This window comes from Lithobates pipiens, unplaced genomic scaffold, assembly GCF_037356315.1.
Source record: "Lithobates pipiens isolate NorthernLeopardFrog02 unplaced genomic scaffold, aLitPip1_a1.2 Scaffold_18, whole genome shotgun sequence".
NCBI classification, from domain to species: Eukaryota; Metazoa; Chordata; class Amphibia; order Anura; family Ranidae; genus Lithobates; species Lithobates pipiens.
This window is the reverse complement of record NW_027507758.1, coordinates 77,794,644-77,820,889: the sequence shown is the minus strand read 5'-3', so window position 1 is coordinate 77,820,889 and position 26,246 is coordinate 77,794,644. Positions and strand designations below refer to the sequence as shown.

The window sequence follows — 26,246 nt, the reverse complement described above, 5'->3', positions numbered from 1 at the left end:
GTAATTTAAAAAAGAAAATCCTGCACTGGCGGCTGTCTATAAGAGCCATCCTGGCTGCTCTTAGGAAGACAAATGGTGACCCGAGGAGGGGTTTGCAGCATGCAGTGCCAAAAGTAAGAGCTGTGGCTTGAGAGGTTGCTGGGTGCCGGAGGGAAAGCTGTGGATAGGAGCAAAGGGGGCTTATGGGTGAAGAGGTGGGAACTGTGGATTGGGGGTGGTGCTAGTGGCAAAGGTCAGAGATGGGGATGGGTAGGGCTGGGTGCCATGGTGAAAGCTGTGGATGGAGCTGCGGTGCAAAATTGAGATCTGTGGATGAGATGTGGAGAGAAATGCAGAGGTGAGGTAAGAACAAAAACACAAAGGTGAGCTGAGGACGTGGACGCCAAGGTGAGCTGAGGACGTGGACGCCAAGGTGAGCTGAGGACGTGGACGCCAAGGTGAGCTGAGGACGTGGACGCCAAGGTGAGCTGAGGACGGCAAGGTGAGCTGTGAATGAGGACGCCAAGGTGAGCTGTGAATGAGGACGCCAAGGTGAGCTGTGAATGAGGACGCCAAAGTGAGCTGAGGACATGGACGCCAAGGTGAGCTGAGGATGGCAAGGTGAGCTGTGAATGAGGACGCCAAGGTGAGCTGTGAATGAGGACGCCAAGGTGAGCTGTGAATGAGGACGCCAAGGTGAGCTGTGAATGAGGACGCCAAGATGAGCTGTGAATGAGGACGCCAAGATGAGCTGTGAACGCGGACGCCAGGGTGAGCTGTGGATAGGGACGCCAAGGTGAGATGTGGGCGTCAAGGTGAGCTGTGGGCTGTTGACACCAACGTGAGCTGTGAATGGGGTTGCCAAGATGAGCTGTGGATGGGACGCCGAGATGAGCTGTGGATGGGACGCCGAGATGAGCTGTGGACGGGACGCCGAGATGAGCTGTGGACGGGACGCCGAGATGAGCTGAGGACGGGACGACGAGATGAGCTGAGGACGGGACGACGAGATGAGCTGAGGACGGGACGCCGAGATGAGCTGAGGACGGGACGCCGAGATGAGCTGAGGACGGGACGCCGAGATGAGCTGAGGACGGGACGCCGAGATGAGCTGAGGACGGGACGCCGAGATGAGCTGAGGACGGGACGCCGAGATGAGCTGAGGACGGGACGCCGAGATGAGCTGAGGACGGGACGCCGAGATGAGCTGAGGACGGGACGCCGAGATGAGCTGAGGACGGGACGCCGAGATGAGCTGAGGACGGGACGCCGAGATGAGCTGAGGACGGGACGCCGAGATGAGCTGAGGACAGGGACGCCAAGGTGAGCTGTGGATGCCAAGGTGAGCTGTGGACGAGTTGCTGAGGTGAGCTGTGGATAGAGTTGCCGAGGTGAGCTGTGGATGGGGTTGCCGAGGTGAGCTGTGGATGGGGTTGCCGAGGTGAGCCGTGGATATGGTTGCCGAGGTGAGCCGTGGACGGGGATGCCGAGGTGAGCTGAGGACTTGGACGCCAAGGTGAGCTGAGGATGGCAAGGTGAGCTGTGAATGAGGACGCCAAGGTGAGCTGTGAATGAGGACGCCAAGGTGAGCTGTGAATGAGGACGCCAAGGTGAGCTGTGAATGAGGACGCCAAGGTGAGCTGTGAATGAGGACGCCAAGGTGAGCTGTGAATGAGGACGCCAAGGTGAGCTGTGAACGCGGACGCCAAGGTGAGCTGTGAACGCGGACGCCAAGGTGAGCTGTGAACGCGGACGCCAAGGTGAGATGTGGGCGCCAAGGTGAGATGTGGGCGCCAAGGTGAGATGTGGGCGCCAAGGTGAGATGTGGGCACCAAGGTGAGCTGTGGGCTGTTGACACCAAGGTGAGCTGTGAATGGGGTTGCCAAGATGAGCTGAGGACAGGACGCCGAGATGAGCTGAGGACGGGACGCCGAGATGAGCTGAGGACGGGACGCCGAGATGAGCTGAGGACGGGACGCCGAGATGAGCTCAGGACGGGACGCCGAAATGAGCTGTGGACGGGACGCCGAGATGAGCTGTGGACGGGACGCCGAGATGAGCTGTGGACGGGACGCCGAGATGAGCTGTGGACGGGATGCCGAGATGAGCTGAGGAAAGGGACGCCAAGGTGAGCTGTGGACGGAGATGCCAAGGTGAGCTGTGGACGCCAAGGTGAGCTGTGGGCGAGTTGCTGAGGTGAGCTGTGGATAGAGTTGCCGAGGTGAGCTGTGGATGGGGTTGCCAAGGTGAGCTGTGGATGGGGTTGCCGAGGTGAGCTGTGGATGGGGTTGCCGAGGTGAGCCGTGGATGGGGTTGCCGAGGTGAGCCGTGGACGGGGATGCCGAGGTGAGCTGAGGACTTGGACGCCAAGGTGAGCTGAGGATGGCAAGGTGAGCTGTGAATGAGGACGCCAAGGTGAGCTTTGAATGAGGACGCCAAGGTGAGCTGTGAATGAGGACGCCAAGGTGAGCTGTGAATGAGGACGCCAAGGTGAGCTGTGAATGAGGACGCCAAGGTGAGCTGTGAATGAGGACGCCAAGGTGAGCTGTGAACGCGGACGCCAAGGTGAGCTGTGAACGCGGACGCCAAGGTGAGCTGTGAACGCGGACGCCAAGGTGAGCTGTGAACGCGGACGCCAAGGTGAGATGTGGGCGCCAAGGTGAGCTGTGGGCTGTTGACACCAAGGTGAGCTGTGAATGGGGTTGCCAAGATGAGCTGAGGACGGGACGCCGAGATGAGCTGAGGACGGGACGCGGAGATGAGCTGAGGACGGGACGCCGAGATGAGCTCAGGACGGGACGCCGAAATGAGCTGTGGATGGGACGCCAAGATGAGCTGTGGACGGGACGCCGAGATGAGCTGTGGACGGGATGCCGAGATGAGCTGAGGAAAGGGACGCCAAGGTGAGCCGTGGACGGAGATGCCAAGGTGAGCTGTGGACGCCAAGGTGAGCTGTGGGCGAGTTGCTGAGGTGAGCTGTGGATAGGGTTGCCGAGGTGAGCTGTGGATGGGGTTGCCGAGGTGAGCCGTGGATGGGGTTGCCGAGGTGAGCCATGGACGGGGATGCCGAGGTGAGCCGTGGACGGTGTTGCCGAGGGGAGCCGTGGACGGTGTTGCCGAGGGGAGCCGTGGACGGGGTTGCCGAGGTGAGCTGCGGACGGGATGCCAAGGTGAGCTGTGAACTGGAACGCCTAGGTGAGCTGTGAATGAAGCAAGCAGAGACAAACTGTGGATGAGTACCCAGGGGTGAGCTGTGGAAGGGTATACAGATGGGAGCTGTGGAAAGGGGACACAGAGAAGATCTGTAGACGAGGGGAGCAGAGGAGAGCTGTAGACAGCAGGTACAGAGGGGAGCTGTGAGGTGGTGAGGGTGCTCAGAGATGAGCTGTGAATGGGGTACGTAGAGGTGAGCTGTGAATGGAGTGCAGATGTGAGCAGTGGATGTTACATTTGGGGTGTTACACTAGCTCTGTACTATGTCTATGGAGTAAAGGAAGGAGATATTTAATGTTAATGGTCCGTGGACTGTACTCATGACGTTTGCACTCATTACAATCTGATGTATTTTATACTTGTATATTCTTCAGCCCTGCACTCTGCATACTGGGATGTACTGTATATTACATACTCTAACCCAGTGGTCTCAAACTGGCGGCCCTCCAGCTGTTGCAAAAAGTCCCATGAGGCATTGCAAGGCTGACAGTTACCAGCATGACTCTCACAGACAGAGGCATGATGGGATTTGTAGTTTTGCAGCAGCTGGAGGGCCGTCAGTTTGAGATCCCTGCTCTAACCACTTCACTCAGATAAGGCTATATGTTAATCCTCAACACTGTATGCAGCAAGTGTAGCAATCAAGTGTGTGTAAAGTATACTACGGTATACAGATTTCTGCAGTCAGAAGTATGCAATGTATGGCACAGCTTACAGAGTGCAATGATCAGGAGTAGGTAACACACGGCCTAGTGTTTTTTTTTTGTAGGGCAGTCCAAGGGGGAGCTGGGGAGACAGAAAAACAAGGAGGGGCAACCTCCATAGATCTATTTGCTTTATGCGTGGTGTGTAATGCAGCAAAGTCTGTGGAGTAACGTGCAGGCAAGCCTGTGCACATCATTTAGCTAAAGGTTATTTAGTTCATTGTCGCTGTCAATTTACATTAGCAGTTCACAATGTCTCATTTTTTTTGTTCAGAAAGCAGGCCCCTCGACTTTTTCTTTTACTGCACCCCTAGATCAAACGGGACCTGTTTACAAGTCTGGAACTGTCCCTTATTTTATAAATCAAACTAACCTTCTAGGCTATGAACCCTTTGGCATCATGCCACCACCCTTGACTTTAGTACTGCACTTCTAGAGGAGAACCATGCCATTGTGTTTAAAACCTTTAATATTGCCTCATGGGAGGGTCTCAGATGATAGTAAGAATTGTGTTTTGTATACATTGCCATGCTCACACACCTGGTGACCTCCAGCTCTGACTGAGATCCCAGCTGGCCCATTAAGAGATTGGCAGTGCTTATCCCGGTCCCCATGCCAGTGTCTCCGTACAGATGCTCCCGAACTCGCTTCACAGTGCTAGACATTAACTGTCTACTCTGCTGAACAACTGGAATTGTGACAGGTTCCCCTTATAAATTAGCATGGAGTTTGTATGTTCTATTTGGATCCAGGTGATGTTTCCCTACACAACCTAACAACGTACTGGCAGCCTAACCACTGGATGAGGCATTCCATTCTTACCTCCTCTGGGGTGATGTGAGCGGCCATTTATAAATGAGTTAAATAAACCATAGAAATTTTCTGTAGATACCAGAGATAATAAAAAAAAAAATCAATTTGCAAGAGTGCCGGAGAGGTTATGTGGGGTGAATACGAATCCAATGCTGTGCAGTCAGTCAGCTCAGTACAATCCCTGGGTGTTTTATGCTTCTGAACAAGACACTGTAAAAAAATCCTCTTCTATTATATATCAGCAAGACGCCTTGTCCTTGTAATACTTCTTTGCTTCAAATTGATGATTAAAAGGAAAAGCAACTATGAAAGTGACCTTCATGAGTTACACCTTACCATTGCTGAGGTACTGCGGCCTAGGACTGAGGTACACCTATGAGATGCACCTGCCCAAAACTGAGATTCACCTAATACTGTGGTACACCACCCTAGTACTGAGATACACCTATCTAGTACGGAAGTATGCCTACCAAGAACTGAGGTACACCTGTCCAGTACTGAGGTACACCCAGGCCTTGACTGGGACAAAAAAAAAGGCATTTTGGATTGAGCAGCCCATGACATATTAACTGGCCCCATCCCTGCACAGGGAGAACACAGGGAGGAATAGGAGAGTACGGGGGAAGCAGAGAGCTTGGGGGGATGTGGAGCGCACAGGGGCAGCGGAGAGCATGGGGGATGTGGAGAGCACAGGGGGGTGACCAAGAGCATGGGGGGATGTGGAGAGCACAGGGGATCGGTGGAGAGCAATGGGGGAGAGCACAGGGGGTGGCGCAGAACATAGGGGAGGTGGAGGGCACGGGGGTGGCGGAGAGCATGGGGGGATGTGGAGAGTACGGGGGTGGCGGAGAGCACGGGGGGTGTGGAGAGCATGGGGGGATGTGGGGAACACTGGGGAGGCTGGAGAGCATGGGGGGAGGTGGAGAGCACAGGGGGGCAGAGGAGAGCATGGGGGGAGGCTAGAGAGCACAGGGGAGGCTAGAGAGCATGGGGGGAGGTGGAGAGCACAGGGGGGAGGTGGAGAGCACAGGGGTGGGCGGGGGAGAGGGGGATAGGTTGAGAGCACAGGGGGCGGCAGAGAGCATGGGGGGAGGTGGAGAGCACAAGGGGGCAAAGAGCATGGGTGGGGTGGAGAGCACAGGGGGGCAGCAGAAAGAAGCAGGATAGGAGGAGCAGTGGGGGCAGCTCAATATAGAAGAATCATTCTCTCCATATTCTGTCTGCAGTCTTGGAATGCTTGCTTCTCCTCTCCCTCTCGCAGACATTCAGAGACTGCAGCAGGCAGATGAGGAAGGAGAGAATGATTCTTCTATATGCAGCCGCCCCCACTGCTCCTCCTATCCAGGTTACAGGGGGGCTGCATTGATGTTCTCTCTCATTAGGCTCCAAGGTGTCTGCAGCAGGTGTCAGCTTTAGCGGGAATGGCCGAAGATGTCTCCTCTAGCTCCTCCCCCTTCATGTTTCCGTCCCCCCTGGCACCGATGGTTGAGCTCCCCTGGCACCGAGTGAGGGGCGTGGGCCCAGCTGCCTTGGGCCCCGCAAGGACTTGTGGCCTGGTGGACCTGGCCCACCGGACAAGTGCCCGGTTTGCCTTATGGCCAATCCGAGCCTGGGTACACCTGTAGTTCTCAGAAACATCTAACACTAATGCCACGTACACACGTATCAGACTATCCGGCGGACTTAGTCTGGCGGACGAACCATCGGACTTTCCGAACGAGCTACCTGCCCACACACGGCACTTTTGCGGCGGACTAAGTCCGCCGGACTATCTGCCGTACCGCCGGACTATCCGCCCTACTTTTGAAATGAACGGACTCGCCCACACACACGGAGGAAAATCCGTTCATTTTGAGCGTGGCTCCAGGTAGCCTGGACCAGCGAAGGAGTCGCCGCTGGACCCGTCACCTGGTATGGACTTAAAGGGGAAACCCTACGCCAAAAGAACGGCGTGGGGGTCCCCCCCCCCCCAGGTCCATATCAGACCCTTATCCGAGCACGCTACCTGGCCAGCCAGGAAAGGGGGTGGGGACGAGCGAGCGCCCCCCCCCCCTCCTGAGCCGTACCAGGCCGCGTGCCCTCAACATGGGGGGGTGCTTTGGGGAACCACGCCTTCTTCTAGCTCTTTTACAAGCGGTGGCCCGGTCTTCTGTCGCCACTGTCTTCTGTTCCTCTGTTCTCTTCTTCTCTTCTTGTGCTGTTGCCTCGTCGCTGTCTCTGGTCATAATGACAGGCACGCGGCGTGCGGTGACTTATATAGGGACATCGCCGGATGATGTCCCCACCCATTATGATGTCACAGTCCCAGCCCGCCCATTATGATGTCACAGTCCCAGCATCCTCTGGGACTGTGACATCATAATGGGTGGGGACATCAACCGGCGATGTCCCTATATAAGTCGCCGCACACCGCGTGCCTGTCATTGTGACCAGAGACAGCGACGAGGCAACAGCTCAAGAAGAGTAGAACAGAAGGCGGCGGCGACAGAAGACCGGGCCACCGCTTGTAAAAGAGCTAGAAGAAGGCGCAATGACCCGGGAAGAAGAACCGAAGAGGTGGACAAGACCCCTGAAGTCGGAAGAAGAGGGCGGCGGCGAAGAAGAAGAAACTATTTTAACGCTTGTGTGAGGTGTTTTTTTTACATTTTTTTCACAGGTGAATGGGTAGCGGTACATTGTACCCCATACTCATTCACATAGGGTGGGGGGCCGGGATCCGGGGGCCCCCTTATTAAAGGGGGCTCACGGATTCTGATAAGACCCAGACAACCAACGGCCAGGGTTGTCAGGAAGAGGCCCTTGTCCTCATCAACATGGGGACAAGGTGCTTTGGGCTGGGGGGGGCGCACAGCCCCCCCTTCCCCAAAGCACCCCCCCGTGTTGAGGACACGCGGCCTGGTATGGCTCAGGAAGGGGGTTGCTCGCTCGTCCCCACCCCCTTTCCTGGCCGGCCGGGAAGCGTGCTTGGATAAGGGTCTGATATGGACCTTCGGGGGGGACCCCCACGCCCCTTTAAGTCCATACCAGTTGATGGGGCCAGCGACGCTTCCTTCACTGGTCCCGGCTACCTGGAGCCGCGCTCAAAATGAGCGGACTTTTCTCTGGGCGGGAAAAGTCTGTTCATTTCAAAAGTAGAGTGGACTAGCACACACGCGGCCGTATTGTCCACCGGACTAGCAGACTAGCACACACACAGCCATATTGTCCACCGAAATGCGAGTCCGGCGGACAGATTTATGTGCAAAACTACTTTCTTAGTCCGCCGGACTTTTGGGTAAAAGTCCGCCGAAGCCCACACACAGGCGGATTGTCCGGCGGACTTGAGTCCGCCAGACTTTTCCACCGGATTGTTTGATCGTGTGTACGCGGCTTAAGATACACTGACCTAATAATAAGGTACAGCTAACTAATACTGAGGTGCACCTATCTAGTACTGCAGTGCCCCTATCTAGAAGGAAGAAACACCTAGCTTGTACTGAGGCCATGCACCAAATTGCCCCCAGCTACATCACCAACCTCGTTTGCAGATATTGTCCAAAATATCCTCTCTGCTCCTTCCAAGACCTCCTGATCTCTAGCTCCCTCATTACCTCCTTCCATACTCGCCTCCAGAACTTCTCCAGAGCCTCTCCCATCCTTTGAAATTCCCTTCCCCAGTATGTCCGGTCATCTCCTACCAAGTCTACCTTTAGGCGATCCTTGAAAACTCAATTATTCAGGGAAGCCTACCCCACCTCCACCTAAGAACTATACCCAAGTCATCTTGATCAGATCATCCTCCGTAGCTATTACCTTTTGTACCACCTCCCCCTCCCTCTAGATTGTAAGCTCCATGAGCAGGGCCCTCTATTCCTTCTGTACTGAACTGTATTGTAATCGTTATGTCCCTCTTCATATTGTAAAGCGCTGTGTAAACTGTTAGCGCTATATAACTCCTGTATAATAATAATAACAATAATGTGCCCTAATCTAGTTCAGAGGTACCACTCTCTAGTACTTAGGTACCCCTGACACTTCGTATTAGTCTCTCTCTTCAGTACTCTCCTAGGCACTGTGCGGGAATGAACATACCGTCAGTTTGAGAAAACACAGAACTCTTGACCTGCATACTTGTTACTGCTCAGCTATTTAGTATTGAAGTGAGAGGATTAAAGTGACTCTGATATCTGAAGACAGATATAATCAGAATGATTCAGAAGGGAATTTAAAGCTACTTTGGGTATAGGCAGGCTCATTTTTGTCTGCCAGTGTCACCCCCACCAACTAGTCCAAGCTGTCCCTGTTTTTCTGAGACCTTTTGCCATGGCGCCTTCCCAGCACAATTGTGTATGTGTATTCAGTGCCACTGGATTTGGTCAGAGGCCAGGCATGAAAAAGCTGTGGTGCCACTCCCCAATTGAACTGTTCTCCTTTTATTATGACGCAATTGAAGGTTTTTATAAACATGATTACATAGATATCACATTAATATTACAATTGTACGTTTATGGTAAAAAAGGGGCGTAACATAGGCAGACTAATTCTAATCAAGACTGGAATGAATACAAACATGTAATGAAAACATTATTAGTGCCGTGTGTACAGAGAGGACAGTGTGCAAAACATAAAAAATAGAATACAATTATATACAGAACTTACGAATTTCCTTTACAAGCCCTAAGTAGCAAAAATTAGCTGAGTGATAGAGAAAAACTGAAGGAGATGAGAAAGATTGGAATACTAGTTAGTACCAGTGTGAAAATGTGTATTGGATTTGGAAGAATAAATCACCTCTAATGTTGGGGGTCCTACGTGTGTGTGGATGTTGATGTATTATGTAAAACTATTAGAATCGTTTTATACATTTTAGAATGGGTTGGCTCGAAGACTGTCCATAATTTTAGAATGGGGTGCCTTGAGATTTTCAGTCAAGGGTGCATTGACTAAGAAAAGGTTGAGATACACTGCATTAAAGCACTCAACTGCCCACCTTAGTTCTACTCATGGATGTCTGAAAAGGCTTCTGTGAGTGTAACTCAACTAATCAACCAGGTTTTTTTTTGTTTGTTTTTTTTAGCAAAATCTACCCATACTGTAGTTCCGGTTTTTCGCATAGGCTTAGTAAGTTTCTAAACACCCTGGAGTAGTAAAATAAGCAGTTACTTAGAGGGACACTCTATGAAATGGTTCCCCGACATAGGAGTATTGGACAGCGATAGTTGGATCAGATGCTTTTACTGTGCACTAAGCGGTTCTGCCAACCACTAAACACTTCATTACAACATTTTGAGTATTTAATTTTTAGTATTTAAGGAAAAAAATATGCAAATTGCTGTTTATTAGAATAAAAGAAACCAAACAAATGTGTAGGCTGTTTCTAATAAGATGTTTTAAAGCATATGTAACCCTCAAAAGGATAGTTCACCTTTATAAAAAAAAACACCTATGCAGGTTAGGGATGTTTGTAGATTAAAACAATATATGCAGCTCTGACTAAAGATGAATAATATCCTTGCTATAGATGTAGGCCATTAACATACCTTATGAAGCCTAAATGGAATACTCCCAGGATGTTGCTAAGTAATGCCTAGTTGCTCACCTCCACCATTACAGAAGTGAGCTTTTTCTCTGATTCAAACCCCTCACATACTCTTTCTCTCCCCTGATGTGGTTAGGGTTGCAACCTCATGCCTTTACACCTGAACACACATGAATTACACAGTTTCTGAGGCTAATTTAGTGCAGGTAAGGCACCAAATGAGTTTAATTACCACCTTAATCAGCCACAGAAACTGTGTAATTAATATGTGTTTAGTTTTAATGGGATGAGGTGGCAATCCTAGATGCGGTCAGCATTTGAGAGCTCGCCCCTGTGATGGTAGAGGTGAGCAGTAATGAATAGGCCTCACTTAGCAACGTCCTGGGAGTACTTAGCAACGTCCTGTGAGTATTCCAGTCAGGCTTTATAAGGTATGTAAATTACCTACACCTAAAGCAAGGGCTTTATCCAACTTTAGTCAGAGCTGCACAGTTTGCTTTTATCTACAGATGCCCCTTATCGGCATGGGCAGTTTTGCAGTAAAGGTGAACCATCCCCTTAAGGGCCATTCACTTGTGCTGCCGGGGGGTAAAAGTAGACAGTTGAGCCATTTTTTTACGCCCCCCTCCTTAACCACTTGCCGATCAGCCGCTGTTATTATACTGCGTCAGGTCGGCGCTCCTGTGAAAATAGTTGTACGGCGGTTCGCGCAGGCGCAGTTGCGGTTTGAGTGAGTGTGCCCGCAGGTTGGGCAGACTCGATGTCCACCGATGGCCCGTGATTGCCTAGTACAGAGGCAGAACGGGGATCTGCCAGTGTAAACAAGGCGATTCCCCGTTCTGACAGGGGATATGACAGAGATCTACTGTTCCCAGTGATCGAAGAACAGTGATCGCTGTCATGTCCCCTGTCAGAACTTGTTTACACTGGCAGATCCCCATTCTGCCTCTGCACTAGGCAATCGTGGGTCACCGGAGGACATAGAGCCTGCCCAACCCGCAGGCATGCTCACTGCACCTGCAGGGAACATAGTTAACCCTTTGATTGCTCCCTGGTGTTAACCCCTTCCCTGGCAGTGTAATTTTTTTCATTGATCAGTGCATTTTTATAACAATAAAAAAAAAAAAAGTCCCTATATCTATCCCTTATTCTGTAGATGCGATAACTTTTGCACGAACCAATCAATATATGCCTATTGTGGTTTGTTTGTTTTTTTATTATTTATTTTTTTACCAAAAATATGTAGAAGAATATATTTCGGCCTAAACTGATGACTACATATTTTTTTTTTTATTAAATTGTCAGTCTTTGGTGATAGCGAAAAAAATGAAAACCCAGAGGTGATCAAATACCACCAAAGAAAAGCTCTATTTGTGGGAAAAAAAGGACATCAGTTTTGTTTGGATACAGCGTCGCGCGATCGCACAATTGTCAGTTAAAGCGACGCAGTGCCGTATCGCAAAAAATGGCCTGGTCATTAAGGGGGCAAATCCTTCCGGGGCTGAAGTGGGTAAACTAACACAGTGGCAGGGGGTTAGTTGTATGAATGCCAGGGTAAAAATGATACCTGTTGCCATTGGCATTAGTACCAAGGCATTCAAATGAATAGGCCATGACACAACCACATGCAAATATGTGAAGTCTGCGGGATGCAGCAGGCTTTTCATGGTTAAAACAGGTGGTGAGGAGGTAACATATCCCCATCCAGCTGCCTGTTCACCTCCCTCTAAAGAGTCATCCATCCCAGATTATTTTTCAAAGGCAATGGAAACAAGCCTTAATAGTGAAAGCCTTTTACTACCTCCTTCGCCCTACTTATTCTAATGCATGATATGTTTTCATTCTATAAATAAAGTAAATCTGCAACAAATACCTGATGATCCTGCCTGTCACCTTGTATTCCTTTGTTTCCTGACCACGCTAAGCACCAAAGCAGATGCTGGTGGGGTCAGTTTGCTTTCCTTGTCTCCAAATGACATACCTGTAGTCCCATAGCCTGGCTGACATGCCCCCCCCCTGCCTAACTGGACTCACAGCAGCTACTACCAGAAGACATGCTGGTATCAAATAGTGGAGATGCTTCATCCAAACCATAAAACCAGGCCACTCCCCAAACTAGGAAATATTGATGAGATAGGAGCTCATGCAGTCACATGATCACTGAATAAACCAGTATTTTCTGATAAATCGCACTTTATAGGTCAAAAACTATTAAAAATATAAACATAAACTTGAGTTATGACCATGATAGCGTGCTTGGTTTTGCATGAGTGTACATAAGCTTTAAATTACATCTAAAGCCAAAATATTTAGTATTGGATATAGTGGTGCCCAGTTAAAACCCTTATCAGGTTTTTATTGATGTATGCATCCTCACTTGGGAACTACAGTATAACCTCTCTTTTTCATTGGTCACCTGGACAGATTGTAATGGGAAATCTAAAATTTTACACTTGTCACCCAAACAGGAAGTAAGGGAAAATCTTCCAATGGGAGCACCCTTTTCAGTGACAACTGTCTAATGGCGGCCACACACACTTTGATTTTTTTTTTTTTTTTGTCCGATCAATGTGTTATTTGATCAAAATAATTGAATCTGTAAATGATCGAATAGCTATCAGTTCCCTTCTGGTCTATGTGGACTGAATTTCAAATAGATTTGATCAAATTGAGTCGATCAGCCAGAGAGATACTTTTGTTCATAAATACAGTTGTATTTGGATTGATCAGATTATGAGATTGCAGTAGCAGTGTATTTGTGTTTTTTTTTACAATCAATTACGTTTTTTATATACATTTGTAGCACCCTAATGCCCCGTACACACAATGACAATATCGGACGAGTGATCGTTAGTTTTTTTGCATGCTAGTCTCATATTGAAAACGAATAGGTTACTAGAATTACGAAAAGACAGAATAAAACATCCTGTGATGATGTATTGTATTGTAATGTATTCTTTTGCTTCTGAGCATTTGCGGTCTTGTTCCCACGATTGTTTACAGATGAATACCGTACTGATTGAAACCCTTTGAGGACCATTGGACGTATTTATCCATGCTTTTAATTGCCTGTTCACCTGATTAAGAACTTAAAATCCTTTTTTTTTTTTATTTGAGTCAAAATATTAGTTCTTATCAACAATTGGATCTAGCTTTTTGCCAGCTATTTCATGAAGTGGCTTAGCTACAGCAACTGAAGTGTACGAACTTACTAAACGGTACAAAAATAAAAATTGCTTCTTTTTTTTTTTTTACATAAAAAGTAACCTAAATAGTCAGATGTTATTGGATCATAATTCCTCCCCAAAAATGGCACAAGTGTGGAAATGGTTTTATTTATTGTTCAAATACATTCTTAAAGGGCAAAAAATAGAATTATTTTTATATTGATGACGGTAATCTTATGGTCCTCAAAGGGATCGTTCTTCTGTTATCATACGTGAAAAATTTTCGTACTTGTCCCTTTGGATAATTTCGCATGAACTGTCATGATCAGCTCTCGAAAGCTGTGTACTAACAATCAGGTTATCAGACAATCGCTCCGAAAACTGTATTTTTAGTCCAATTTTCTCACCGTGTGTACTAGGCTTGAACAAGCACGGAGTAGGGAAGATTTAAATTTTGCCTCTTTTCATAGTATGTGGTTACATGGTGGAAACAGAAATTCAATGGATAATTTATGATCGTATCTGACATAACTTTCTAAATCTACTTCTTCATGTGTGCATATTGATCGAATGGTTTGCTGGCTATAGATCAATTATTACTATTAGAAGAGATTGATTGGAAAAAAAACTGAAGCATGTATGGCTACTATATGGGAGATTTCCAATTACTTTGTAGAAACTCCCTCTGACCTATTTCTCTCTGGCACATAAAGTGAAAGGAAATCTTCCCAATGGAATACAAAGAAAAAAAAACATTAACATTAAAGTTGAACCTTACCCATAACAATTTGATAAAAAATAACTTTCTTTAGCAAGAAACATACATTCCATATTATTAATTATGCTACCATAATTACTGTGTGTGCTGTAAATTGCCTTTTAACATTGCTCTTGTTTCTTCATGCTGGAGGCTGCCATTTTGCTGAAGAGCAGAGCCCCTGAGCAGCAGTAAATATTTAGGCTGTCAGCAGAGCGGCCTCTAGATTTTTTTCACAGTATCAAAAAATAGAGAGCAACTGAGCATCTACAGAACAGGGTGAGAGCATATTACTGGATTTTTAACAGTATAGGCACTTATTTAATGCATTACATAGCTGTACCAGCAAAAGTGGCCTGTCAGAAGTGATCTAGTAGGACTTAATTTTATAATTAAAGTTCCACTTTAACTATTCCCCGCTCCGTCTAAAATAAATATAAAGGCAGCTTCAGAAGCTGGATGGAAGTCAGAAGTTGGAGCTCCGTGGTTAACAGAGACTTCCAGTGACTCCCCAGTGCAATTTAGCCTGCAATTTCACCCCATTGTGCCACACACCCCTGGGGGAAGGGATAGCGCATGCCGACGTACAGGAACCAGAAGAAAAAAACCTGCTTAGAGATCCCTAACAAATTATCTCCTCAGGGTGCAGGAGCAGACGAAAATGCCACAAGATGGCGCCCATCCGGTCCTGGCTCCCTCGTGTACTCTGGACGCTGCAGCCTCTCCTGCACACTTAGCAGACAGTACACAATACAATTTACCGAAGTGGACCTGGGTGATAGTTTGGCGGCTATGTATGAGAAAATGGCAAATAAATTCCAAACAGAATGGAATAAATCCACCACCGTCCTCTCACAGGAGCTGGCTGCCTTAGGAAACAGAACAGATTTGCTGGAGACCAAGCATGATGAGCTGCATCTGGCATACTCAGACCTCCGGAAAGACCATGAGGTACTGTCAGAAACAGTAAATCAGCTTCAGGCCCACCTGGAAGACTTGGACAATAGAAATAGGCAGAACAATATCCATATTCGCGAGGTTCCTGAATCAACCACAGACCTGCCTGCTGCTGCCCAGAAAATCTTCCAACCTCTGCTTCCTGATACCCCCCTCTCTTCATTCATATGTGATAGGATCCATAGGGCCCTACAACCAAAATCCCCCCTCCCCCTGGAAAAACCGCTGAGGGATATTGACCTGTGCCTTAAGGACTTTTTGGTTAAGGAAGAAACTACAAGTAACTTTTTGGTTAACAAGAAATTACAAGATAATTACAAGTAATAACATAACGGCACCACCTACACTGTCTTTAATGTATCTAAGGGGAAGGAGCTGCTGGTGAAGCTGGGACTACTAGATGCTGAAGCATTGCCTCGTGTGCCATCTACCCCTCGTCCTTTGGCCATCTGGGCTACGCCCTCACTTAGAAGGGATCACCGCAATGATGCCAGAGGCCAGGCGGCCTAGATGCTTCTATACGTTAATATCCTGGGATTCTCGTTTTAAAGAGCTTGATTTCATACCTCTATTGGATTTCCCCTTATTTTGAGTCCTTATTGCTTACAGTATTGAACTGGTTCCCATGATAACACGTCTTAAGGGCATGTACAGTCGATATGGGACTTGTCCCATAAAGGATGGAAGACCAGATCCGCCCATTTGACGGTCCCCCTACTCTTCATTTGTTCCCACCTAGAGTGTGAGCTGTCCGGACTCGAGGACTGTATTCTCCTTCCGAGTATTCCTTGGAGGCAAACTTTTCTTGCTCCACCGTTCCATACAGATCCTCCGTTTAGTTCAGAAGCCATGGGTTCACAAATAATTGTGAATAAAAGGCTTTTCGCGCTTATCAGCATCTGGGGGCCAATATACACATATTGCAGGAAACTAACAACTCCCATCCATCTTAATTCAATAAATCTTTTAGAGTTTTTTTTCATGACCTATGAGACCAAGTCTAGGGGTGTGGCCATCTTCATCAAGAATTGCTTACAGTTTGAAGTTATAAATATGTACAAGGATCCTGATAGCAGGTTTTTGATTCCCAAAGGTTACCTCTAGGGAACAGGCATTACGATTGCTGTGGTTTACATGCCCAACCAAGGGCAAGGTTCATCTTTTCAATCCTTCTTTGCAGTCTTGGATAGATATAATTCCTCACATTTGGTGGTTGGAGGTGACGTTAGTAGCTCACTCCAAGCTAGATAGAAGCCGTGATGTACGGCATGCTAATGCATTCCCTAAGACCCTCTATAAATTAATTACTTCTTCCCAACTCATAGACTTCTAGAGAGCTCATAATGTCAGGCCAGAGAGTACATTTTCTATTCCTGTCCATGACAGTTACTCTCGTCTAGACTACATTTATTGTCCCCCGATCCTTCTAGCCAATTCATCTAAAGCTTTCGTATAGGTATGCCCTTGGTCAGACCACAATATAGGGGTATTCCAAACTTCTTGGGTAGGTCTCCCTCCGGGAACTGCTTCTTGGCGACTGAACTATTCTCTCCTCACTGACGCAGCTTTCTAGACCAAATTTCAGAACGTTTAGGCAATATTTCTGCCTCAATGATAGGGAAGACATTTCCCCCTCCACACTCTGGACCGACCACAAGGCAGTAATGAGGGCCATATTATAGAGATGGCGTCTGTAAGAAAGAAACAGAAGTTACAGGATATCCGGTCTCTAACACGAGACCTGGATAAGCTTTATCATATTCATAGTTCTGATTCTACTGATGTCTTAACCCAAATTAACATTAAGAAGGCAGCATTAGATACTATCATGTCCAAAGAAACGAAAAAGTCCATTAGATGTTCAAAAGCCATTTTCTTTCATATAGCAATTTGGCCTCCTCCATATTCACAAAAAAATTACACCATTCTCTCCAGCCACCTCATGTATATAAACTAAGAAACCAAGCAGTTCAATTGGTGACGGGTCCTCAGGAGTTTCACCAAATTTTTCCACCAAAATTTCACCACCATCAGCCCAGCCTTGTCCCACCTTCCTAGCCTGGTTGGAGAATCTTTCCCGTCCTCCATTCTCTGATGCACAGATTGGTTCTTTGAACGCCCCATGCTCCTCAGATAACATCTCTGCTATTATAGCATCATTGAAAACATCTAAAGCCCCAGACCCAGATGGATTTTCCACCCTATACTATAAAAAATTTGTAGGCCAACTTGCCCCCCTTGCTTATTAGCTGACCGCCTAGCCAAAGTTATCACCTCCTTGATTTCCCCGGTTCAAATGGGCTTCATTCCTAACAGGCATATAACAAATAAAATTTGTCTAGCCTGTAACATTATACAAGACACTAACACTTATTCCCGTCCAGTTATGATGCTGAGCCTGGACATACACACGGCTTTTTATAGTGTAATATGGCCTTACATGGAACTCGTCTTAGCTAGCCAAGTTTGGCATTGGGTGAGCATTTGTGCATGGCTTTTGGGCCTTATACACTCATCCACATACTAGAATAAGGCAACCAGGCTGCAATTCTCCTCGCTGCTCTTTGCCCTTGGCTCATTCCATAACATTGAATAGGGGTATTTGAGGCTACACTAAAGGGGACCAACAAGTTAAATTAAGCTTATATGCAGATAACGTTTCATTATTTTTGACTAATCCTATGATTTTCTTGCCTAACTTGGTGGCTACTTTGAAAACTTTTTATGATCTTTCAGGGCTAGGAGTAAATCTCTCCAAATGTACAGCCATGCCTATTAACCTGCCTTCCTCGTTGACTGCGAGACTGAGATATAACTTTAAATTTGCATGGTCTGAGGATTCGTTGTCATATTTGGGAATTCGTTTGGCCCCTTCGCTGCAACAGATGTACCAGATAAATTAGCCTCCTGCATTTGTACACATTAACAAATGGTCCCGCATCTGGTCATCCTACCATATTTCGTCCCTTGGTAGGATCCAAGCAGTGAAGATGTCAATCCTTCCCAAATGATTGTTTTACTTCTGTGCTATCCCTCTCTATGTCTCATGGTCCACGATAGAGGTTATTCAATCTGAGGTTATTAGGTTTATATGGTCAGATAAAAAAAACTAGTTTAGGTAAAGGGATTCTATATAGACCTCAATCACTTGGGAGCTTAGGGGTACCCCACTTGTGGAAGTATTATATAGCTTCTAGAATGGTGCAGCTGGCTCAGTGGCATTCTTCCCCCGCTCAGATACAGTGGCTCAGATTTGAGAGTATTTCTGTTAAGCCCTATCACCTTGGTCTCCTTTGGCAGAGGTCATTCCATTTGAGAGACCTATCTACCCAGAATGAGATAGTCAGTCAATCATACCATCTATAGCCCCTGTATAAAGACAAACTGGGCTTATATAATCCCTCCCTCTGTTGGCCACTTATCAGGGCGACCCAAACTTTCCGCCAGCTTTCAACTCCTCTGGCAATAGATAGATAGAAAAGGGCCTAGTGACATTGGAATCCCTATTGCATGATTCCTCTTTTAAATCTTTTTCCAGCCTACAATAACAGTATGACCTTCCCCATGCAAAATTCGTTAAGTATCTCCAAATTAGACACTATTATTGGTAGAACTACCGGCTGGATGCTGGGAATTCTGCCACAGTGTTTGAGCGGATGTGCAATGAGGCCTCTAGGGACAGCGGCACCATTTCAGTGGTATCTAAACATATTAATGAGTGGGGTCTTCTCTCCAAATCATCAGCCATGATGCAGTGGGAGGCTGAAACGGGCCAAGAGTACTCTGTGGAGGATTGGCAGGATATGGTATCCAACATGCACAAAGGTACTAAATCTATTGTGGTCAAAGAAACAGTTGTCAAACTACATACATGTTGGCAGTATACCCCTGTCAGGCTCCAGACGATGTACCCATCTGTACCAGACACCTGTTGTAGGGGATGCTCAGACAGAGGTACACATCTCCACATTTTTTGGAGCTGTAAGGCCATTAATTCCCTCTGGTAACAAGCCTCCTCAGCTGTCAATTATCACTCTTCAAAAATTTAGGTTGCACTAAATTATTTAAATCCCCTAAGAGATTGTGATATTAAAGTGACACAAAAACAAATTACCAAACAATCCTGTGAAAAAAAAAGTGATAAAAGTAATATATTTCGTGAAAAAGTCACTTATTGAGTCTTTGATGGAAAAAAAGGAACCCAGACAGTTCATATGCTGGAAATGTTACATAAATGGATTCTTTCAAGGTGGCACACAAACATAATCACTGCAAGAAAAGTGCACAAGGAAAATAGGATAGTGCCTCCATCTCTGTACACACTGCCGCTTACCAGCTGTAATTGATCTCCTAAACTTGTGCCTTGTTCCCCTGCCTTGGGTCTCTATATGGTGCGCCAATGCTCCTAGCATCCTCGCCAAATGCAAAGCCTCATGCCCAGATAAACTCCATAAATCCTCATTACTGGAAGTAGAAGACTCCAGGGCTGCCTCTCACTTTTCCCATATGCATGCTTTTTGCTGATCTATCTGAGGTCCAACCTCCTGAACAGAGATTAGTTCACATATTATTTATTGCTATCCACTGGGCAATAGCACTAAACTGGAGATCCCCTTTCAGTTCCTTGGTCTCAAGTCATGCAATGCATGGAATTGGTCAAAATGATGGAAAGGATCCACCATACAGTTATGAATACCATACACTTAATCCACCGCCAATGGTCGACCTGGTCCACCTAATACTAGTCCCTCACACATTACTACCTGGGTACATTACAGAGGTGGGAATATTCTTGTCTATACAGATTGACTCTGCAATTAAACCTCTGACATTTCCTGATTTATTTTAAACATATGGCTACTGTTTTTACTTTTTATTTCTCTTGTAATCTCCTTTATGTGTTCTTTCTTTTCCCCTAGATTTTTTACTTTGAGTCTGTTTTAGATTCTAAGTTACTAAGTTGCATGTTGTGAGGCAATTATTGCTTGAGAAAAATTTTCAATGAATATGTTTGTACTTATCATTGTTTTGATGGCCTTAGTGCTCTGAGACTTGTTTGTAGTCCTTAAATATACTAATAAAAACGTTTGTGATAAAATAAATATAAAAAAGTTGGGGTTTAAATACACTTTAAAGCGTTAGTTCCCCCAACATTCCATATTCCTGATATGTACCTGCTGTAACATATACTTGTATAAGAATGTCTCCTGTTCTTTGTTTTGCCTCCTTTATGTGAAATTCCTGGTGTTCCTGCCAGTCCTTCTGCTTTCCTATTAAAAACTGACCACACTAAGCAGGAGAGCACATTGTGGTAAATTCTCTAGCTATGCTAAAAACTCAGTGTACTCTCCTCCAATGATCAGACTTGTCCTGACATGCCCCCACTGCACAGCAATTCATTGAGAAGCTCAGTGTGCTGCTTCTCCCCCCCCCCCCCCCCCAGCTCTTAGGCAGCTAAGAACAGAGGAAATGTGATCATGTATAAAAAAAAGGATATTTACAGTGGATATAAAAAGTCTACACACCCCTGTTAAAATGACAGGTTTCTGTGATGTAAAAAAATAAGACAAAGATAAATCATTTCAGAACTTTTTCCACCTAATGTGACCTATAAACTATACAACTCAATTGAAAAACAAACTGAAATCTTAGGTGGAGGGAAGTAAAAATAAAAAAATAAAATAATATGGTTGCATAAGTGTGCACACCCTTAAACTAATACTTTCTTGAGGCACCTTTTGATTTTATTACAGCACTCTATGAGTCTATCAGCATGGCTCATCTTGACTTGGCAATATTTGCCCAGTCTTCTTTGTAAAAACACTCCAAATTTGTCAGATTGCGAGGGCATCTCCTGTGCACAGTCCTCTTCAGATCACTCACAGATTTTCAATCAGATTTAGGTCTGGGCTCTGGCTAGGCCATTCCAAAACTTTACTCTTCTTCTGATGAAGCCATTCCTTTGTTGATTTGGATGTATGCTTTGTGTCATTGTCATGCTGAAAGATGAAGTTCCTCTTCGTGTTAAGCTTTCTAGCAGAAGCCTGAAGATTTTGTGCCAATATTGACTGGTATTTGGAACTGTTGATAATTCCCTCTACCTTGACTAAGGCCCCTGTTCCAGCTGAAGAAAAACAGCCCCAACGCATGATGCAGCCACCACCATGTTTCACGGTGGGTATGGTGTTCTTTTGGTGAAGCGCAGTGTTGTTTTTGCTCCAAACGTATCTTTTGGAATTATGGCCAAAAAGTTCAATCTTGGTTTCATCAGACCATAACACATTTTCTCACATACTTTTGGGAGACTTCAGGTGTGCTTTTGCAAAATGTACCCGTACTTGGATGTTTTTCTTCATAAGAAAAGGCTTCCGTCTTGCCACTCTACCCCGATGACGAATACGGGATATTGTTGTCACATGTACCACACAGCCAGTACCTGCCAGATATTCCTGCAGCTCCTTTAATGTTGCTGTAGGCCTCTTGGCAGCCTCCCGGACCAGTTTTCATCAATTTGTGGACTTTTTATATCCACTGTATAATGTTTTTTTTTATAGCTATACAAAAATGTTTTTCCTTTCATTTCTATTTTAAACTGAATAGGTTGTTTTACAAGGTGGTCTTTTAGAATCACTTTCATTTTATGATTAAAGTTCCACTTTAAAGCGGGAGTCCGCCGGGAGTTCCGCCGTTTTTTTTTTTTTTTTAAAAGCCAGCAGCTACAAATACTGCAGCTGCTGACTTTTAAAATAATGACACTTACCCGCCCAGCGCGTCCGCGATGTCGGCACCCGAAGCCGATCTCTCGGTCGTGTCTCGGGTGCTGCCGCCGCCATCTTGGGTATGGGAATCAGGAAGTGGAGCCTTTCGGCTTCATTTCCCGGTTCCCTACTGCGCATGCGCGAGTCGCGCTGCGCAATAAGGATGGTCCCGCTGCCTCTGGGATCCGTGTGTTTCCCAGCAGGCAGCGGGGGTCTTTCGGAAAGGGGCGTAATCTATGCCCCTTTCTGCAGATAGCTATGCCGGAAGTGGGTGCAGATACCTGTACTGTACAGGTACCTGCACCCCCCCTCCCCCCTGAAAGGTGTCAATTGTGGCGCCGGAGGGGGGGGATTCCAATGAGCGGAAGGTCCACTTTAGGATGGACCTCCACTTTAACTATTCCCCACTCTGTCCAAAATAAAAATAAAAAAGTTGGGGTTTAGATACACTTTAAGAGAGGTAACAAATGATTTTATTTTATAGTTAAAAATAAAATACTATTTTGTTTTTCTTTGTGTTTGCACCGTACATTTTAGTATTTCTGACCAAACATGTTCATTTAAAAAATAAATTAGAAGAACCTAAAACAGAATAAAAATTGATGCTTGCTTTCCTTTGATTAGTCAAACAATGTAATGAATTTAAAAAAAAATAGAAGAGAAACAGCGCCAACCTGATAAAAACAGCAGCATGATGCAGTTTTAAAATAGGGAAAAAATGCACAGCACTGGAAAGCCTGTGTTCAGCGATGAATGCCAATGTGCATTAAATCACATCACAATTATTAAAGTCGACCTCAGGATTACTTACATACACAAGCTAGAACTTTAATGTGCTATTAATGTTCATGGTATGAAAAGCTTGGCCTTTTCTCTGATTTATTTTCTGCACGATAATAAATTCCTGCATCAAGAATCCAATTTCCTATCGGGTATTGTAAGCAAGGTTTACACAGGTGTATACAAAAGAAGATAAATTGCACTCGGGCTATTGATCCAGAATAACGGTGCCAAGAATCTATTACATCCCTACTAACCTCTTATTTGAGTTACACTTGATCGATATTAGCTAAGAAAAGCTTGTGCGAAGGAAAAAAAAGGATAATTTGCATGTATAACCAGAGCTCTTTGTTTAATCAAAGCGCAAACAGGACTGCTCACAGCAGCCAATCATCTTTCAACAAGCTATTTTTGTGGCGCAGCTTAGAGAATGACAACAATGGCCAAACAGCTTTCCACGGGCAATTCTGTTTGTTCTCTATTATCATGAATTACCCCATGTATTTTAAAAAGCTTTTTAAGTGCTTTAAAAGACTGCAAAATGGAAACTATGGAAATTTACTAGAAAAATAAAAGTTTATTTTAACCGATTACTCAGTGGTAATTTGGCCGTGCCAATTTTCGGACAATTTTAACCATTATCGATTCACTAGGACAGCAAATCCGATCTAAAGTTTTTAGCAGAAACTAAAGTGGTTGTAGAGGCTGAAGATTTTTCATCTTAATGCATTCTCTGCATTAAGGTAAACACTTTCTGCATGCAGCCCCCCAACCCCCACCCCCCAATACTTACCTGAGCCAGTTCTCGATCCAGCGATGTGCACAAGAGCAGAGGCTCTCTCCGCTCTTTCCCTCCTCATTGGATCAGAGACAGCAGCAGGAGCCATTGGCTCGAAAGCAAGCCCACACAGGTGCTTCCATAGCAGGTTGCTATGGTGGGCACTCAGCCAGGGGGTGGAGCCAGGAGCACCGGCGGGGGGCCTGAGAAAAGGAGAATTGGTGCTGCTCTGTGCAAGATCATTAGTATGTATGTATAACATGTTTGTTATTTTTTTTAAAAATCTAATTTAATCCTTTACAATCACTTAAGCAATCTACCACCCATGAGTCTTAACGGCCACCAGATTTCAGTCATTTGTGAAGTTGAAACTGGGAAATAGATTGACAACTTCAATATAGTTTATTGAAAGTTCCATTTGAAAAAATGGGGGAAAATCTAAGGCAATTATATCTAAAACAATCCAATATTTTCACAGGTTCAGTCTGTGCTGTCTTGAGGGATTGAAACCACATTTCTTTGTCTTTAACCACTTCAGCCCCAGAAGATTTTATCGCCTTCCTGACCAGAGCAATTTTTGTGATTCGGCACTGCGTTGATTTAACTGCCAATTGCGCGGTCGTGCGACATTATGCGACAATAAGCGTATATTGATTGGTTTGCGCAAAATTTTATAGCGTCTACAAAATAGGGGATAGTTTCATGGCTTTTTTTTTATTATTATTACTTTTTTATTAGTAATGGCTGTGATCTGCAATTTTATCCTGACTGCAACATTATGGCAGACACAATGGACCCTTTTGACACTATTTTGGGACCATTTGCAGTTATACAGCGATGATTACTGTGTAAATGACACAGGCAGTGAAGGTGTTAACCACTAGGGCACGATGAAGGGGTTAAGTGTGTCCTAGGGAGTGATTCTAACTGTGAGAGGGATGGGCTCCAACACACATGACAGCGTTCACTGCTCTCGATGACAGAGAAGGCAGAATGGGGAAATGCTTTGTTTACAAAGGCAACTCCCTGTTCTACCTCTCCGTGAAACAATCGAGGGCACCCAGCGGACATCGAGTCCGCGAGACCCATGTTCAGTAATTTGCAAATCTCATAAACCCATATTTTATTCACAATTGGAAATATATCAAATGTTTACTAAGAAATTGTACCATTTTAAGAAAAAAAAATAAGGTCATTTTGAAATTGATGGCAGCAACATGTCTCAAAAAAGTTGGGACAGGGCCACTTTTACAGCATTGTAGATTCCCCTCTTCTTTTAACACTGAATACGTCTGGGAACAGAGAAGTTGCTGGATTTTTGGGAGAGGAATGTTGTCCCATTCTGGCTTGATAAAGGACTCTAACTGCTCAACAGTCCTGGGTCTTCATCATATTTTTCATTTCAAGATGCGCCAAATATTTTCAAGTTTCAGTTAAGTACCTGGACTGTTCTACTACTAAACCATTCCGTTGGCATAGATGCAGTAAGCGATTTAGCATTTTCCTGCTGAAAAATGCAAGGCCTTCCCCGAAAAAGATGTCAACTGGATGGGCATATATGCTGCTCTAAAACCTGGATCTATCTTTCAGCATTGATGGGTCCTTTCCAGATGTGCAAGCTGCCCATTCCATATGTACCAATGCCCCTATACCGTCAGAGATGCAGGCTTTTGAACTGAGTGCTGATAAGAAGGTCCCTATCCTCTTTAGTCCAGAGGAGGTGGTTGCCCATGGTTGCCAAAAAGAATAAAGATTGTTCTGATTGGATGATTAGAGGTATATGCTCAGTTACTTGTACTTGTTACTTCTTTACCTACACTTCTACATTGTAGGTGTTTTAGTGATTTTTTTTCCGTGGCACAGGTGTTTTATTGGTCTATAGTTTGCCAAAAAGAATGTCAAATTTTGATTCATCTGACCACAGAAGAGTTTTCCACTTTGAAACAGACCATTTTAAATGAACTTTGCTCAAGAGAAGATGGAGGTGTTTCTGCATCATGTTCAGATATGGCTTGTTCTTTGCGTGCTAGAGATTCTCCAAAACTTTTGATTTTGATTTTATGTATATCTAATGCCTTGTACACACGGTCGGAAATTCCGACGGAAAAGGTCCGATCGAATTATATTGTTGGAAAATCCGATCCGATGTGTGGGCTATATCGGACTTTTTCCAAAAATTTGAGAGCAGGATCAGACTTTTTCCGATCGTTTGTAGAGAATTTCCGATCAGACAAAGTACCACGCATGCTCAGATCAAATTACGAGACCATAGCTATTGGTTACTAGCCGCAACGTAGTCCCGTCGTAACGAACGAACGTCATCACGTTCCGAATGATTGGATTTTACGACAACTTTGTCCGACCGTGTGTATGCAACGCAAGTTTAGGACAAAATCCGTCGGAAAAAATCAGACGGATTTTGTTGTCGGAATGTCCGACCGTGTGTACAAGGCATAAGTCTTTGCAATTTTACGCTGAGAAACATTGTTCTGAAATTGTTCGACAATTTTTAGACGCAGCTTTTCACAGATTGTTGAACCTCTGCTCATCTTTATTTCTTAGACCCTCTGACTATAACTGATTCTAAGGCTGCATTCACACTTCAGCTGTTTGAAAGCACTGATGTGTGAATGACAAATCGCAGGACTCACAGGAAGCATGTTGCCCAAAAGTAGCTCCTGAACTTTTTTGGGCGACATGCTTCCCGCGACATAGATTGCTGTGATTGCAGTGCGATTTATCATGCAACAGCCGTGGCAGACCCTCATCGTGATTTGAGGTGTCATTGAAATGTCATTCACACATCAGGGCGATTCAAAGTG

At 45.6% G+C, this 26,246-nt stretch overlaps 1 protein-coding gene across 2 annotated transcripts in view; it reads left to right on the top strand.

The window, feature by feature from the left end:
• The window catches only part of SUSD4 (sushi domain containing 4), a 279,756-nt gene that overhangs the window by 181,607 nt on the left and 71,903 nt on the right, over positions 1 to 26,246 (top strand). The gene's annotated exons all lie outside the window — the stretch shown is intronic.